The following is a 16,100-nucleotide window of genomic DNA, read 5'->3' on the forward strand; positions in this document are numbered from 1 at the left end:
GGCACCGAAACTATGTGCAATATACAAATGAAGGAAGGCGCAATTAAACATAGGTTTTGATTTAATCATTCGCACTTCATTGCTCGGTGTAGAATACAATCTCCAGAGAGATCTGGAGACTTATGATCCGTGGAGATTGATGATCGGGTGAGCCTTACATTTTCATGTCAGCAGAACATCCCAAAGCGCTTTACAGGGTTTACTGTAAAGTAAACTCTTTACTTTACTCTAACCAACTGCACCCATTGCTCTGCAGCATTAGGTATCCTGGGTGCTTACCTCAGGTTAGAGAGCGCGCATTCCTTTCCAATCAATATCTCTGGAATTTCCATGTGTAAGTGGGATGCATGGAATCTCAGTTTGATTTGGACACTCTTAAACATGGTGATGAGTTTCTGCATGTGTCAGAAACCTGGCTGACCAAAAACATAATGACCATTAATGCTGACTTATCGATAGTCCATAGAAGGGAAAACATTTATTGTATTTCTGTAGCATTTCAGGATGTCCAGATATTGGCAAACTGAAATACAGCAGTCCCTTTGAAGCCAGTTTTTTTGTAAATGCATTTTGAGAGCTAAAGAAAATCAACTTCAAAGTTAAGACTAACTTCAATGACCAATTTTGGTTCTCTAAAATGCTCAGAAAATAGAACAAATCCAGACCCAGGTCAGAATTCAAGTTCTTCAACAAAACATTACTTCAAAACAATCTGGACTTTGTGCTCAAAGTCTAAGCTGACACTCCAGTGCAATGTCTAAGATGCTGTCTTTCAGGTGACATGTTAAACCAAGGTCCCACCTGTTTGTTTAGGTAGATGTTAAAAATCCTATGGTGTTATTTGTAAAAGAGAAGGGAGTTCCAGAGAATAATCTGGCCAACAATCCCCGAGATAAAAATTGAGTGGTTCATGATTATTGTGGGATATTGCTGTGTTCAAATTGGCTTCAAATTCACCTACATTTCACCTACAAAATACATAGTCACTACACTTTATCGTAAATCCTGTGAAAAGCTAAGGTCCTTTATTAAATGCAAGGATTATTATTATGGAAAGGCACAGTGACTCTTCTCAACAGTTAACTTTTTCAAGTAGTTGTTTCATTTGATCACAAGTGACTCAGTTCCTGAACATGATGAATTAATGTTTCTCCTCTTTCTGCCCTATTTGATTCAGACATCTACACTTAAACAGTTTGTTTTCACTCCAGTAGATTTTTAAAAAAAAAACGAAAATGCAATTCACATTTGTGAATTGGGTAAATTATCCTTGCATTTAATGTAATGTCTATGCCACAAAGCACTTCACAAGGAATTGCTGTTAAGTGTAGTACCTTAACATCACATCAGATCTAGGCTCGATTATGGTAACTCCGGGCTTGTCAGCCTTCCCAACTCTTCTCTCCACGAACTGTAGATCATCCAGAACTTTGCAGCTCATGTCCTCTCCTGCACCAGGCTTCGTAACTCTATCACCCCCTCCCTTGCCCGGCTCCATTGGCTCCCCATCCCCCAGAGGATAGAGTTCAAAATCCTTGTCCTTGCCTTCAAAGTCCTTCATGGCCTTGCTACTTCCTACCTCTGTGATCTGCTAACCCCATATCAACCTGTCTGTTTCCTCCCCTCAACAGGCTATGGACTGCTCCAAGTCCCCCGCATGGCCTGCCCCACCATTGGTGGTTGGGCCTTCAGCCTCTCTGCCCCCATCCTTTGGAACTCCATTCCACATTTCATTTGTCTCGTTCCCTCCCTTGCCTCCTTCAAGGAACGTCCCAAGAAACCCCTCTTCGACTGTGCCTTTGGCCATCCTCCCTGCCCTCCCTAATCCCAAACACACACACCCCACTCAGGTCCACATCCCTGACTGCCCAGCGCCTTGGGACCTCCTCCTGATGTGAAAAGCGCTAAACAAATGTAATCTATTGCTGTTCTTGTTACCTGTTTGAATTTTATGCTGTAATTCTTACTTGGACAGTACACTATGTACAAAACTCCTTTGATGTTCAATATTGTATCACATGGCACAAAGTACATTATAAAAAATGGTCGCTTTATAATCTGTGCCTTGGAGGCATTCCTTAGAGAAGAGAGTTTCTCCTGGTTTCCTGGCCAACAATTCCCCAAAATAAATTTTTCATTGACTCCAAGGCTATTTGTGGGGAACTGTTGTGCACAAATGGGTTACCGCATTTGTCTACCAACACATAGTCACTACACTTTACAATATGATCCTGTGAAGTGCTTTGAGATGTCCTCCAGACATGAAAGACGTCATCCAAGGATTAAGTATTATTGTTTATTCTTTATCCACCAAGCCCAATGCTGTAAAGTGGGAAATCATATTTAGGAGAATTTATCCTGCAACAAGTGGAAAGAATTTAATATGTATCTTAATTAGGTCACCCTCCACATTTGCTCGAAAGCACAATTCAAGCCATACATTGGACATATGGCGAGTATGTATCATTCAAGTTCTTTGGAAGAATATGTTTCCTAGGGATCTATGTCCCAATATGTGGAGGAAACTCCTTGTATACTTTATAGACACACCAAGTTCACGAAACCATTAGAGTGCCAGGATATTCATTTTGAATGAAAATGAAGACTATTTCATCCGTCAAGTTTGAAAACTAAGTAGATTAAAGATTGGCTGTGGCCGAAAATACCCTTTTGATAACTCATGGCTGGTCATGATATGGGCTTTCCGTTTATAATAGGACTGTCAGGGCCCATGAACATTTGTGTCCCTTGCTGGTACGGTGAGCTGCCTTTGAGTTATCTTCTAGATAATGTATTTGAGGTCATGAAGCAATTTGTTTTCATGCAAAATTACTGGCACAGTTAGACAGATACAAATTAACTAGTTGTTTCTGGTTGCAAATTATCCTCTGTGCAATTTTTAGGTTTTTCACATAATCTCTGAATAAACACTTCACACAAATCACGGGGCTTCCTTGCTCAGATTCCACCAGTAAGATTTTTCTCCAGAGCATGTAATTTTGGGCCTCTGGCACTATTGACTTTCTTACCACCAGAGGGTGATCAAGACTCTATACATTTATACTATTTTTTTTCCTTCTATTCACATTACACAGAAATAAGCATAACAACAACTTGCATTTATATAGCGCCCTTCACATGGCGCATGTCTTGAAGCGCTTAGAGACGCTGCTCCATGTGAAGGGTGCTATATAATGATAATTGTGGAGGAGCTTTCAGTTCTGTTTTGATTTTTAATTTTTTTATACTTAATCATTTAGGATTTCCATTTGTCATGTAGTGCTTAATTTCTCATTAGATTAAATTAAAATAACCTTTGCATTAGATATAGCATCCGACATGTATAGCATTGAAATGTCTCAAAGTGCTTCCCAGATAATGATTGTAAAATGTAGTGACTGTGTATTTGCAGCAAACACAGCACCCAATTTACACACAGCAATGTCCCACAAACAGCCATGAAAATGAAAACCAAGTTTATCTAATGGATTGTAGACTTGGACACACCATTTCTCTTCACTTTTTTGTCCCTTTCTTCACCTCTCTTCCCCCTCTCTTTTCAAATAGTCCTGAGGGATCTTTAATATCCACATGAACAGGCAGACAATACCTCAGTCAGGGTGGGACCTCTGCCAATACACTACTCTCCCAGTACTGCACTGGAGTGTCAGCCCAGACTATTAGTTTGAAGACCTAATGTGTAGTTCTATCTCAGATAGTGCATGCATATATACTGAGCAAAGATTTAAAGCCTGAGTAGCAAAATTAGAAAATTATCAAATTGTCAGGTACTTTGAAAATCAATCCACATTAAAACATACAACATTTTAATTCAATAAGATACATTTTTAGAATGAAATGTTCACCAAAACTGAAACTTGCAGATTACTTGCTAATTGTAAGGCTCTCCCAGACATTATGCAAAGGGTGCCATATACATGCAAGTTGCTGCAGCTAACTTCAGCAGTTTATTGAGACTTATTTTTCTGAACTTCAATCTAATCACACTAGCAATAAAATACTGCTGTGTTGCTGTTTCTCAATTTACCACACAGCTAACCTGTAATAGTCCATAATGACAGACGACATGCAGTGGCCAAAATGCAGAGGACTCTCATTTTAAACATGTACATATATAGTTACTTGGACAGCGAAATGGATGATTTATTGAGGATTTACTCCCAACTCAGTTGCTTTTGGAGAAAAGTTGCTTGAATGTAATTGTTACTTTCTCCCATTTGATTGCACTATGTTTGCTTCATGTTATGTTTAATGTTTACTCCTCTGCTGACTTTTCCTCTCTTATTTCCTCCTTCAATCTTTCCCTCCACATCCACTCCACCACTTATGACCGCGGTCATCCCCTCAACCTGGGCCTCCCCGTCTCGGACATCACCGTCATTGACAAAGCGATCTTGGAACATCACTTCATCTCCCTTAACTCCTCAATCCCTCTCCCCACCGTTACCCAACTCACCTCCATCTCATACTGCCCCTGGAGAAAAATCTCCCCCCCCCCTCTTGGCTGCCTTGGAGTCTCTGAACTCCTTCCCCTCTGGGTGTCCTCCCGCACTGACCCACTGACCTATACTCCTCGGTCACCCTTCTCCACAGTTCCCTTTCCTCCACTCTTGATTCTCTCACTCCCCTCTCTTTCTGAACATCTTCTACTCACGCAAATCACCTTGGTACACCAGCCACCTCCGCTCCCTAAAGCCCAGGCGCGTTCCACTGAGTGCACCTGGCTTAAATCAAACCTAACTGTCCACCGGCAGATTTGGCTGGACCATGTCAAATCCTACCGCTCCCCCCTCGCCTCCACTAAATCATTGTTCTACTCCAAGACAATCTTGGAGGCTAAGGAGAACCCCAGGCTCCTCTTCTCCATCACGAACTGACTTCTCCGTCCACCCTCTCATGCCTCATCCATCCTCACCTCAAAATGCCAACTGCGAGGCAATGATGGACTTCCTCGAATCCAAAGTCGAGGGAATCCACTCAGCTGCCTCTGGCACTACAACTACTACTCCCTCCCCATCTCTTTCTCCCACCCCAGCTCCTACCCATCCCTCCCTCCACACCTTTGAACCCATCTTCCCCTCCTCTCTCATCACCACTATAAACCAATATGAAACCCACCATCTGCTCCTCTGGTTCTGTTCCCACCCCATTAAAAACTGCTGTCATCATTCCTATCCTTAAAAAAACCCTCCCTGGACTCTTCTCTACTCCCTAACTACCACCCCATCTCCAACCTCCCTTCCTCTCCAAGGTCCTGGAACAAGCTGTTGCTTCTCAGCTTCGCTCCTTCCTCTCCCACCACTCCCTTCTCGAACCCCTCCAATTGGGTTTCCGTGCCGCTCACAGCACAGAAATCACCCTGGTTAAAGTGACAAATGACATTCTGTCCATCTGCGACCAGGGCTCCCTCTGCCTCCTCGTCCTCCTTGCCCTCTCTGCTGCTTTTGACACCATTGACCACTCTATCCTCATCCACCGCCTCTCCTCTCACCTAATTTGTCCTTGATTGGTTCAGATCGTACCTCTCACACCGCCTGCACTTCATCTCCTCTAGCCCCTGATTGTCTTGTGCGGTGTTCCTCAGGGCTCTGTCCTTGGTCCCCTCCTCTTCCACATCTATTTGTCCCCTTTGGTGACATCATCTGCAGTCATGGGGTCAACTTCCAACATGTATGAGGATGACACCCAACTCTATCTCTCTGCCTCCACCCTTGACCCCAGTATCACTGCTGTCCTGACAGAATGTCTGTCAGACATCAAGCGCTGGATAAGAGTTAACTTTCTTCAGTTGAACATCAACGAGACCGAGGCTCTCCTGATTGGCTCCACACCTCAGGCGCTGACAGTATCACCATCCATGGTTGCACACTCCATCTTGCTAAGCCAGTCCGGAACCTTGGGGTCTTGTTTGACCTTCAACTATCCTTTCTACCCCACATTCGGCCATGACCCGTTCTGCCTTGCACCACCTCTGCAACGTTGCCTGGCTCCAACACTGTCTCACACCACAGGCCGCTGAAACCTCATACACGCCTTCATTACATCGAGGCTCGACTATGCAAGCTCATTCTTGTCGGCCTCCCCAACTACTCCCTCCACAGGCTGCAGATCATCCAGAACTCTGCAGCCCGTGTCCTCTCCTGCACCAGGCTCCGTGACTCTATCACCCCATCCTCGCCCAACTCCACTGGCTTCCCTTCACACAGAGGATACAGTTCAAGATCCTGGTCCTCACCTTCAAAGCCCTCCATGGTCTTGCTCCCCCCTACCTCTCCAACCTCCTAAGCCTCTACCATTCTGCTCGCTCCCTCCGCTCAGTGGGCTCCAGTTTGCTTCATGTCCCCTGCCTTGCTCGCCCCACTATCGGCGGGCGGGCCTTCTGCCACTCCGCCCCCGCCCTCCGGAACTCCATCCCGCAATCTCTCCATCTCGCCCCCTCCATTGCCACCTTCAAGACCCACCTCAAGACCCTCCTCTTCGACTGTGCTTTCGATCTCCCTGCTTCCCCCCCGCCCTCCACCCTCTCTGACCCGGACCCTCAGTTCGGGTTTGTAACTCTGTCTGTCCAGTGCCTTGGAACGTCCTCCCGACGTGAAAGGCGCTATACAAATGTAATTTTGTTGTTGTTGTTGTTGTTCACAGATGGAGATATTCTTCCCTCCCATGAAAGCACTATTATGAATTAAATTATTTGAGTTTAATTGACCACAAGGTGGTGCTGTTATTTAGTGTAATTACCTACCAGAATGTTCTATGTTGGTGGTTGTAATTGAAACTTTACACCACAGGGTGGTGCTCCTGTGATCCCTTTGGTTCTGACTGGTTGATTGCCCCAATCAACAACGTATAAAGTAGTTCATCTATTTTTGACAGGAATAATGCAAGAGAAACTTTTGATCCCTTCAGTAGACAGTGAACAGTACCTTTCAGTCAGAAGCTGAAGTTCCTGAGCCAGGCAGGTCTGCAGTACTCCAACTTGGTTTGTCTGCAGGACCCGGAGGAGCAGACTGGTCACTGGGAACAGGGATTCTTCTCACTCTGCGCCTGATAACTCTGCAAGCCAAAGTACTCAATGGATGCCATAGAATTTGCCAAGGGGGAAACTGAAAGAGATCTAGGGGCATGAGTTGACTAACGGTTGAATTTAAATTCCCACATGTCATCCTTAAGCTGTACAGACCGCACTTTGTGTGGTCTTTGTACAGACTTTGTACAGACTGCATATAGGTCTGGTCATCGCCTATAAGGGACCGTTCCCACTCCCTAGAGATGGTACAGAGCAATGAGAATGATCCTATTATTGGAGGAATGAGTTATTAGATTAGACAAATTAGGGCTCTTCAGCCTTTAGTGAAAATGACTCAGAGAGGTCCTTCTAGAGGTGGATCATATTTTAAATGGGATTGAAAAAAATATACCCAGATGAATACTTTAGGATGCATCAAAACAGTGGAAATGACAAGAGAATTGGTTTTAGAGTTGTAAATAGCAGTTTCAGCACAGATACCAGGAAGTTTTTCTTTACACAGAGGTTACCAGGAAGGTTGGTAGAGGCCAGAACACTGGATTAATTTAAAAAGCAGCTGGCATACATGAAGGGATTGGGTTCAAACTGTAATAGGTTAATATTTAGTGAGTTAAAGAGGTTCTAAACAGCTTGTTTCATACACAGAGCTCTCCTCTGCCATCTAGGTCCCAGCCCTAATTTGTCTATATCATTTAAACTGTATTACCACATTTCAAAGTGGATGTTTTTCTCTTAATTAGAAAGGCTTTGGAGAGATCATTAGCAATCCTTCGTCACCAGACATGGTGTATGAATTGCTAATAGTGGCTTAAATACACAGCAACCCTGTAACTGTTAACATCCTAGAGCCTGTTCAATTAGGAACTTTAGCAAAATGTGTTTTTTTTTGCAAGCCTAGCAAATTAATAGTGAGGAGTGTGTCTGCTAGCAATATTACACGATTGAAAGAAAAACGTTTAGAAATAAGTTTATTTCTAAACACAGTGGCTGCAGCTCTATAACTTCAGACTTTCGAAATGGTATGACACAGAAATCATCTGAGATAACCTCTCCAAGAGAGTGAATACTCTCTATAAATGGAGAGAGCTCACTCTAAAGTGTGCTCACATGGTGAGAAATTCCACCTGGGTCGAGATTTATTGTATTTTTGTAGCAGGCTCACTAGAATTTGGCAATTTTTAAAATACAGCCTTAATTTTGCAGCCCGTTTTCATGAAGTTCATTTTAAGAACCTGTAAGAATTTTAGAGTTATGACTGAATCCAACTATCGTATTTGCCAAATTCTGGACACTCTGAGAGAATAACTCTAGACTTGAAAGTACACCAGGTTGTGTCTTTCACATATGACCTGGTGTATGTGGAAATACACCCTTCCACATGTATGCGGATGACACACAAATCTACTTTGCCTGCTCCAGTACCAACTCCAGGTCTGCTGATGTTCTATCAGCTTGTCTGGCAGACGTCAGGGCCTGGGTGAGTGTAAACTTCCTGCAGCTGAATGTGGACAAGATGGAAGCCATACTCCTTGACTCCCGTCAACGTCTTCACTCCTGCAGATCTAAACTCCTCAACCTCCCTGCGCTCTCTCTCAGACTCACTGAACCAGTGCGCAACCTAGGCATCTGGTTCGAGCCCCAGCTATCCTTCCTCCCCCACATCCAATCCCTGACCAGGACCCCCTTCTTCCACCACCGCTACATTGCCCACCTCCTACCGTACCCCAAATGCAGCCAAAAACCCTTGTGCATGCGTTTGTCACCTCCCGTCTGGATTACTTCAATGCACTCCTCTCCGGTCTCCCCAGCTCCACCATTCAAAAGATCCAGCTCAGTCAGAACTCTGTTGCCTGCATACTGACCCGGACCAAACTCCGTACTCACATCTCACCAGTTCTGGCCAGGCTCCACTGGCTCCCCATCACTGGACGGATGGACTTCAAGATCCTCACACTTGTGTTTAAATCCACTCAGTCCCCAGCACCTCCCTATCTCTCCGACCTCCTCACTCCCCAATCCATCACCCGCGCTTCCGCTCGACTGGCACCTGCATCCTGCCCCCCAATCGCACGCTCCGTCCCACCATCGGAGTTGGCACTGTCAGCCACTATGCCCTAAAACTCTGGAACACTCTCCCTCAATCCCTTCACCTTGTCCCCTTTCTCCCCTTTTTCAAGTCCGCCTGAAAACCTTCTTCTTCAACTGTGCTTACGGCTATCTCCCACATGCCCCCACCCCAGGCTCTGCCACTGTTAAGGGCTCTGAGATGCTAATCTGTGTGGAGGGTGCTATATAAGTGCAAATTGTTGTTATTTAAAGCTGTCCTTTTAATTTACTATCAGCTCAATTACTGAATGATGGAGATAGATTGTTGGAATGAAATGCGCACTCTCTCCCTGGAGAGATGCATCCTGCTTACCTAATTCCATTAGGCGCAGGTTGGCAAAAGCTGAGGCTTGGGGACCTCAGAGTGTGTGTTAGGGTACTGCTGGAGTTTAACCAGCTAAAAATGCATAGCTTGCCATTGGTACTGCTGTCCGACAAGCTTTCCCACTGCTTACCCGTTGGCTTTGGCTTGCAGAGTTAACAGGACCTGAATGGGATGACTCGCTGCTCCCAGTGACTGGTCTTCTTTTCAACTATGCCTTCAGCTCCCCTCTCGACTCTCTACCCCCTCCTTGCTCCCTCCCTTCCCTCCCCTCACCCTGACCATTTCCCGCCTACTCGGGTCCCGACCCAACTTTCCAGTGCCTTGGGACGTCCTCCCGACGTGAAAGGCGCTCTATAAATGAAATCTTGTTGTTGTTGTTGTTTGTGGCTGGCTGTGCTATCATCAGCAGTGCCCTGGAATACTATGGACCAGCCTGTCTTAGGAACCAGACTTCCAATACCACCAGGGAAGGTTGGCTTGATTTGGTCATTCCGTTGCCTGGCATTTCACCTTGGAGGCAGTTCAGCTCCAAGGAGACCCCGCTTAACTCTCCCCCAAGGAAAATACTCATGTCTTGGTCATTTGACATCTGACAAGCATGGGTTTGAGCCCTCACGAGGTGGATAATAAATACGAGGAACTCAATGCAGGCTTCCCAGTGGGCAACACATCTCAGCAGGCAATGTGTGAGAGCATTGCCACCAGCTTCCTGTCTGCAGCTCAGGCATATGTCCCTTCCCAGTGAGCGATGGTTCTACCAGTTGGAGGTACAGAGTTTAAGCAGCAGCTGCTTACCTCTCTGCAGGCCAATTAAGGTGGAGTCCTGTAGCTCAGTGGTTAGAGCACTCACCTGGGTTCAACTCCCAGCAGGGTGAAACCTTGGGCAAGTTTCCTTACTTCACACGCCTGATAATAATCCCTCAAGAAAAAAACCCAATAATAAATTGGTCACTTCAATCCACGACTGTTTGTGGGACACTGCTGTGCACAATTGGCTGCCGCATTTCACCCACAAAAATAGAGTCAATTCACTTTACAGTATATTCTGTGAAGCGCTTTGAGACATCTAGAAGATGTGAAAAGTGCTATATCAAACGCAAGGACCATTATTATATTTTAAGGTGGATTCCAGGCCCTCGATGCACGAATGTGTGTTCACGAACTGGACTGCAGGTAACACCTTCCAGCAGCTTGAGTCTAACCAGCTAAAAATGCAGAGCTTGCCATTGATACTCAAGCCTCAGAGTTTCCTCATCAGCTATCTGGTGGGCATCTGCCTTCAGCGTGGTGGGAAGACCTTTACAGGACAGCTTGTGACGTGGCAGCCACCTTGATGTTCCCGAGGTCCAAGTCCAATGCCACGTGCCAGGCTTACTCAGCACCAACTGTTCAATCCAGGTCCCATTTTTAGTAAATAGTCAATAGACATTATTATATTTTAAGGTGGATTCCAGGCCCTCGATGTACGAATGTGTGTTCACGAATTGGACTGCAGGTAACACCTTCCAGCAGCTTGAGTCTAACCAGCTAAAAATGCAGAGCTTGCCAATGATACTCAAGCCGTGAAGTTGATTCTGCTGCCAGATCAGATCAGTGTAAGCTGGAGCCCTTCCTTCCTGTAGCCGCTTCCTGTGTTTGCCACAAATCCACTTCACAACTTGATCCTGGACGTTCCATGGGTTGTAGGAAGCCCTTCGCTGCATCCCCAGGAGCTCAGATCCATAAAGGAGGACTGTTTGCACACAGGTCCTGTATGCCACAAGCTTGACCTGATTGAGACCTTGCTGTCCTTGAAGAGGGATTAGCATGACCAGAATGCCCTTTGCCCTTTCTCAGCATGGTCCTTCAGACAGTGTCCAGGCTGAAGTTGGTGTTGGTGGAGCAGCTTGAAAACCTAAATCCCATGGCCCAAAATAAAGGCTTGAAGATTACTTGCTCAAAAATTTTAGTGAGCAGATCCATGATTGTCATCATCGGTCAGCAAAGCTGCATTACTCCATGTTTGTATTAGGTTCACTATCACAAGTGCTACGTGCTGTCGGAGTGTGTTGGAACTTCCTTTAACCACCCAGTAGATGGCCCACTGCACTAACACATCAAAATCTAGGCTTTAATTTGGTACTACAGTTTCTTAATGCTAATAATAATCCTTGAGTTTCATGGAACATTTTATCATGTCATCAAATCATCCCAAAGCATACATAGGATTTTATTGTGAAGTGTAATTACTATGTATTTGTAGGTGAAAAACTTTGAAAAAGAGTATTTCTTAAGTTGTTCAAAAAAACAGACGGAATGTACAGGAGAAGGCAACTGTCGACTGAATTGTTTCTATTTGGGTTTATCCAATAATTAAAACAACAAGTATTTACTGTCTGTATATCTTTTTCTGTTGCAATCTGTAATGAAACACCTTACATGCTTCCAAAATCTTCACTGTACTGTTAATCCGATAATTGTAACCTGGTGCTCGACATTGTTTTTAAGTATTACAGAAATGTAAATTCCTTGATTGAAATTTACTGACATGATAAATATATACAATAAGCTGTATATCAGGGTTAAAAACATACAGCCATCTACCTAATCAATATGATCTTAAAGCACAAATGTAAATTAGAGCTAATACATATGCATAAATAATGCATATGTACATATATTATGTACAATACACATGTAGTACACATTAATAATACATACGCATTAACAGTTCTCTCCATATATAAAATCCACTTGTGTACAACATGATTGCATGTATATATACAAGACAGTACATGATGCAAATACATATAGGTACGTATATATAGCAAACATATATACACAATCTTAAATAATAATAAAACAATAATAATCCTTGTATTTGATATAGTGGCTTTCACATCTTGAGGATGTCTCAAAATACTTCTCAGGATTTGCTGTGAGCTGCATTCTGTAGGTGAATGTGGCAGCCAATTTGTGCAAAGCAATGTCTTACAAACATTTTGAAATGAATGGCCAATTGTATCTGAGATCAACAAACACCAGGAGAAGCTCCCTACTCTTTTCAAAGAGTGCAATGGGATTGTTAACATTTACCTGAACAGGCAGATGGGACCTCGGTTTTACCCTTTCATCCAAAGGACACATATATATATATATATATATATATATTCCTATTTATGCACATTACATAATACACATGTGTAATAAAGTGTCTCATTCTCAGTTCTGGTGTTGATGTATAGTGGTACTGGTGTGCTCATTGGCAGGTTTGTGGATGGATAAACCTAAGTTATTTTCTTATTTCTCCTGATATTAGTACAAATTGTATTTCCTGCTTCTCTGAGGATGTCAGCTTGACTCAGTTGAGTCTTGCCTTTCTTCTTCTTTCCTTCCCCCATCTGTCCATCTTTCTCTCAGTCTCTTCTTTGCTTCCTGTTGATTTGGCCAGTAGAAGCTACCAGGTGAACAGCAGCCATCTTGAAGTAGTGTTTCCCAACAGTCAGAGGCCAGAGTTTGCTATCTCCATCTTCCTGAGCCACATTAAGCCACCTCTTCTTCATCCCAGTGACAACGACAGTTAGCTCCTCACCCTGACAAGCAGCAGCTGTTTGTCCAACCACTTTAGCTGCATCTGCCTGAGGTGCTAACTGCTGGGCATTTGCTTGTGAGAGTGAATGAACTCCTCATGTTATCTCGCCTAGTTGTTCCCAGAATGGAGCAGAGACAGGTCAAGCTGAAGGCTTCCAGCTGCTGATCTTGGTTGTGGTGGAGGGGTGTAGAGGGAGTTTACATCCCAGAGAGATAGAAAAAGAAAGGTATCACCATGAAGGAATAACTCTGGAGATGCCTGCAGAAGGAGGAATCAGGGAGCCTCCTGATGGGTTTATGAAGTCAGTGGAACATTGCCTCTGGCTCTCCGACACAGGGAGATCTTGCCATCAGGTCAGAGTCAGCTATGAGCATTCGAACTAAGTAAATCTATCACTCTCCCAACAATGCACCACACCTTACAGTGAATAGGGCGCCATGTACCTAGCCTTGTGGAGATATTTTGGTGAGACTGATGCTAAAGACCAATGTTTCCAATGACAAATAAATCTTAACCACCGCAGCACAGTCAACAAGTACATTAATGTTATTTTTCCTCACGTATTGATCCCATTCTTTTTTAATGTTGTTACGTCTCGACTTCAACCGACATTTTGTGGTTGTTCTGCCAGTTTGCCACAGTTCTTAAATGGAAACCAGCTTCCAAATTAAGTCCCGGATTTGAGAGTTTTCCTCAGTTCTACACAATCTTAAAATTTAAGATAAAATGGTTTTACAGGCTAAAACTAGGTGAATTTCAGGCCTAATTTATACAGAATAAATATCAATAAAGAGGGCTGTTAGTATACATATTAAAATTATATGAGACCATTAATGTCACTAATGTGAATCAAATAGTGTTATGTATTGTTAAAGAATAATATTGGTAACATTGTGTCAATTGGTACCTATTAATAACGTTGGTAATTGCTGGTACTGCTAATAACACTCATGCTAACGGAACAAATAGTGTAGCAAATAACAGTATTAATATCAATGTCAAAGATCAATATAAATATTATATGAATGTCTGTTAATTATTCCAATACTATTGACAGAAAAACACTAGTACAAGGAATGTGAATGCGAACAATATAGTTTACAGAATAAATGTAGGGTATAAAATCGTTAATGACCATTACGTTGCTACTTTCATCTGTAATTTCACTGTATTATACGAGCACCAAAAAGCACCCAGTGCAAGATGATATTTTGTGAAAGGTAAATAATCTACTGGTGTTTTGTTTCGTGCTCTAATAAAACCTAATGTAAAGCTTTATTACTGAACCCTCAAAGAAACATACTGAATAAAACAACGATGTTGTCACGATCATCAACTCTTTTGTTGAAATTATTGGGGAGTTTAATTCATTATTTTAAATAATTCTGAATCATAGATGTTCAAAATGACCCAGTGTTTACCAGTTTGTCTAAGCAGAGGTTATACATGGCAAACCCACTCTCTGCTTGAATTGCACAGTCTGTGCGGTTTGTGGGACATCCAGCAATTGCCCATCTTATTTGCACAGTGATTCCAGACTTACTTGAGTCGTGTTGCTTTGGAGATGATGACATCTGTGTAGCCGAAGGTGGAAGGACTTGATGAGGATGAGGTTTGACAGGTTTAGCAGATAACCACACAAAAGTTTCTTACATATTAACCCTTGTGACCTAATTATCCAGTTGGGGGTGTAAAGTAGAGGATTGATGATGCTTAAATTACAGCAGCTCCTCTGTTGGTTATAATCAATTGCTCCTTATTTAAAATGGGGAGGGGGAATCTAAAACATCTCCAGTGAAAGATGCACTACCTCCATTTAAATATAAATGTGTCAACCTGTGTAATGTATTCCTCACACCACATAATAACCCTTGCATTTGATATAGTGCCCATAATGTTGAAACACAAATGAATTGCTATAAAGTCTAGTCACTGTCTATCAGTAGGTAAAAGTGGGAGCATTTATATAGCATCCCTCACGCAGCACTTAAAAGTTTTAATGGGATGTGGATCATGTTAACACAAGTAGCAAATGCAGCTGGTTAAAACATGTAATTTAAAAATAAATTAGTGTAGTTAAACATTGGTGACATAATATCTTCTTATAGTTCCAGCCTTGAGACCAATGTCTTAAAATGTAAGAACTGACAGAATTCTTCAGTTCAATTCTGTTATGAAACATGGTATTTTTCATCCTAATGGGGTAAAACTTGTAGAGTTTCATAATCCATTTGATATGACACCAAATATCACGTGATTCCTGAATACTGACAAACAATTAAACAACCCCCACCCTCTGAACCTCTACTCATCAGATTCATTCTTCTCGTACTTTAAAAATATCGTTGCCATTTTGATTTCCGAGCACCAGGAGAGCAATGAGAATGATCCCTGAAGTTATTGAGCAAAGATTAGACAAACTGGGGCTCTTCAGTTTTGAAAGGAGACATCTCAGAGGGAACATTATAGAGGTGTACAAGATTTTCAACAAAAACAGAAGTTGCTGGGAACACTCAGCAGATCAAGCAGAATCTATGGAGAAAGGAAAGTGAGTCAATGTTTTGGGTCAAGATTTTAAGATGAATTGAGAAAGTAAAGCCAGAACAATGCTTTCAAATGCATGAAAAGAGTAGAACAAGAGATCACAGGTTTAGAGTTATAAAGAGCAATTTCAGGACAGACACCAGGAAATATTTTTTTGCTCAGAGTGTAATTAACAACTGGAACAAATTTACCAGGAAAGTAGTTGAGACCAAGAAGCTGGACTATTTTAAAAAGATTTGTTTTTATTTGAGCCTGGTCAGTCTTGTGTTATAACACTTAGGAAGAATTGAATCTTATCTTAAATGTAATGGGCAGAATACCAGCCCTCTACCAAGAAGCACAAACAATGCGAGCTTGGTATATTTTAGTCATGCCTGCCCCTTGATAAGTGACTCAATGGGTGTTTTACACATTGTGCTCTAACCCATTATGGTCATGCTTCATGCACTGCAGAAAAACCTTGAACTTGCGGTGATTATTCTGAAAGTAGGGTTACAGCATAAACA

Source organism: Callorhinchus milii, unplaced genomic scaffold (assembly GCF_018977255.1).
Source record: "Callorhinchus milii isolate IMCB2004 unplaced genomic scaffold, IMCB_Cmil_1.0 Scaffold2, whole genome shotgun sequence".
NCBI lineage: Eukaryota > Metazoa > Chordata > Chondrichthyes > Chimaeriformes > Callorhinchidae > Callorhinchus > Callorhinchus milii.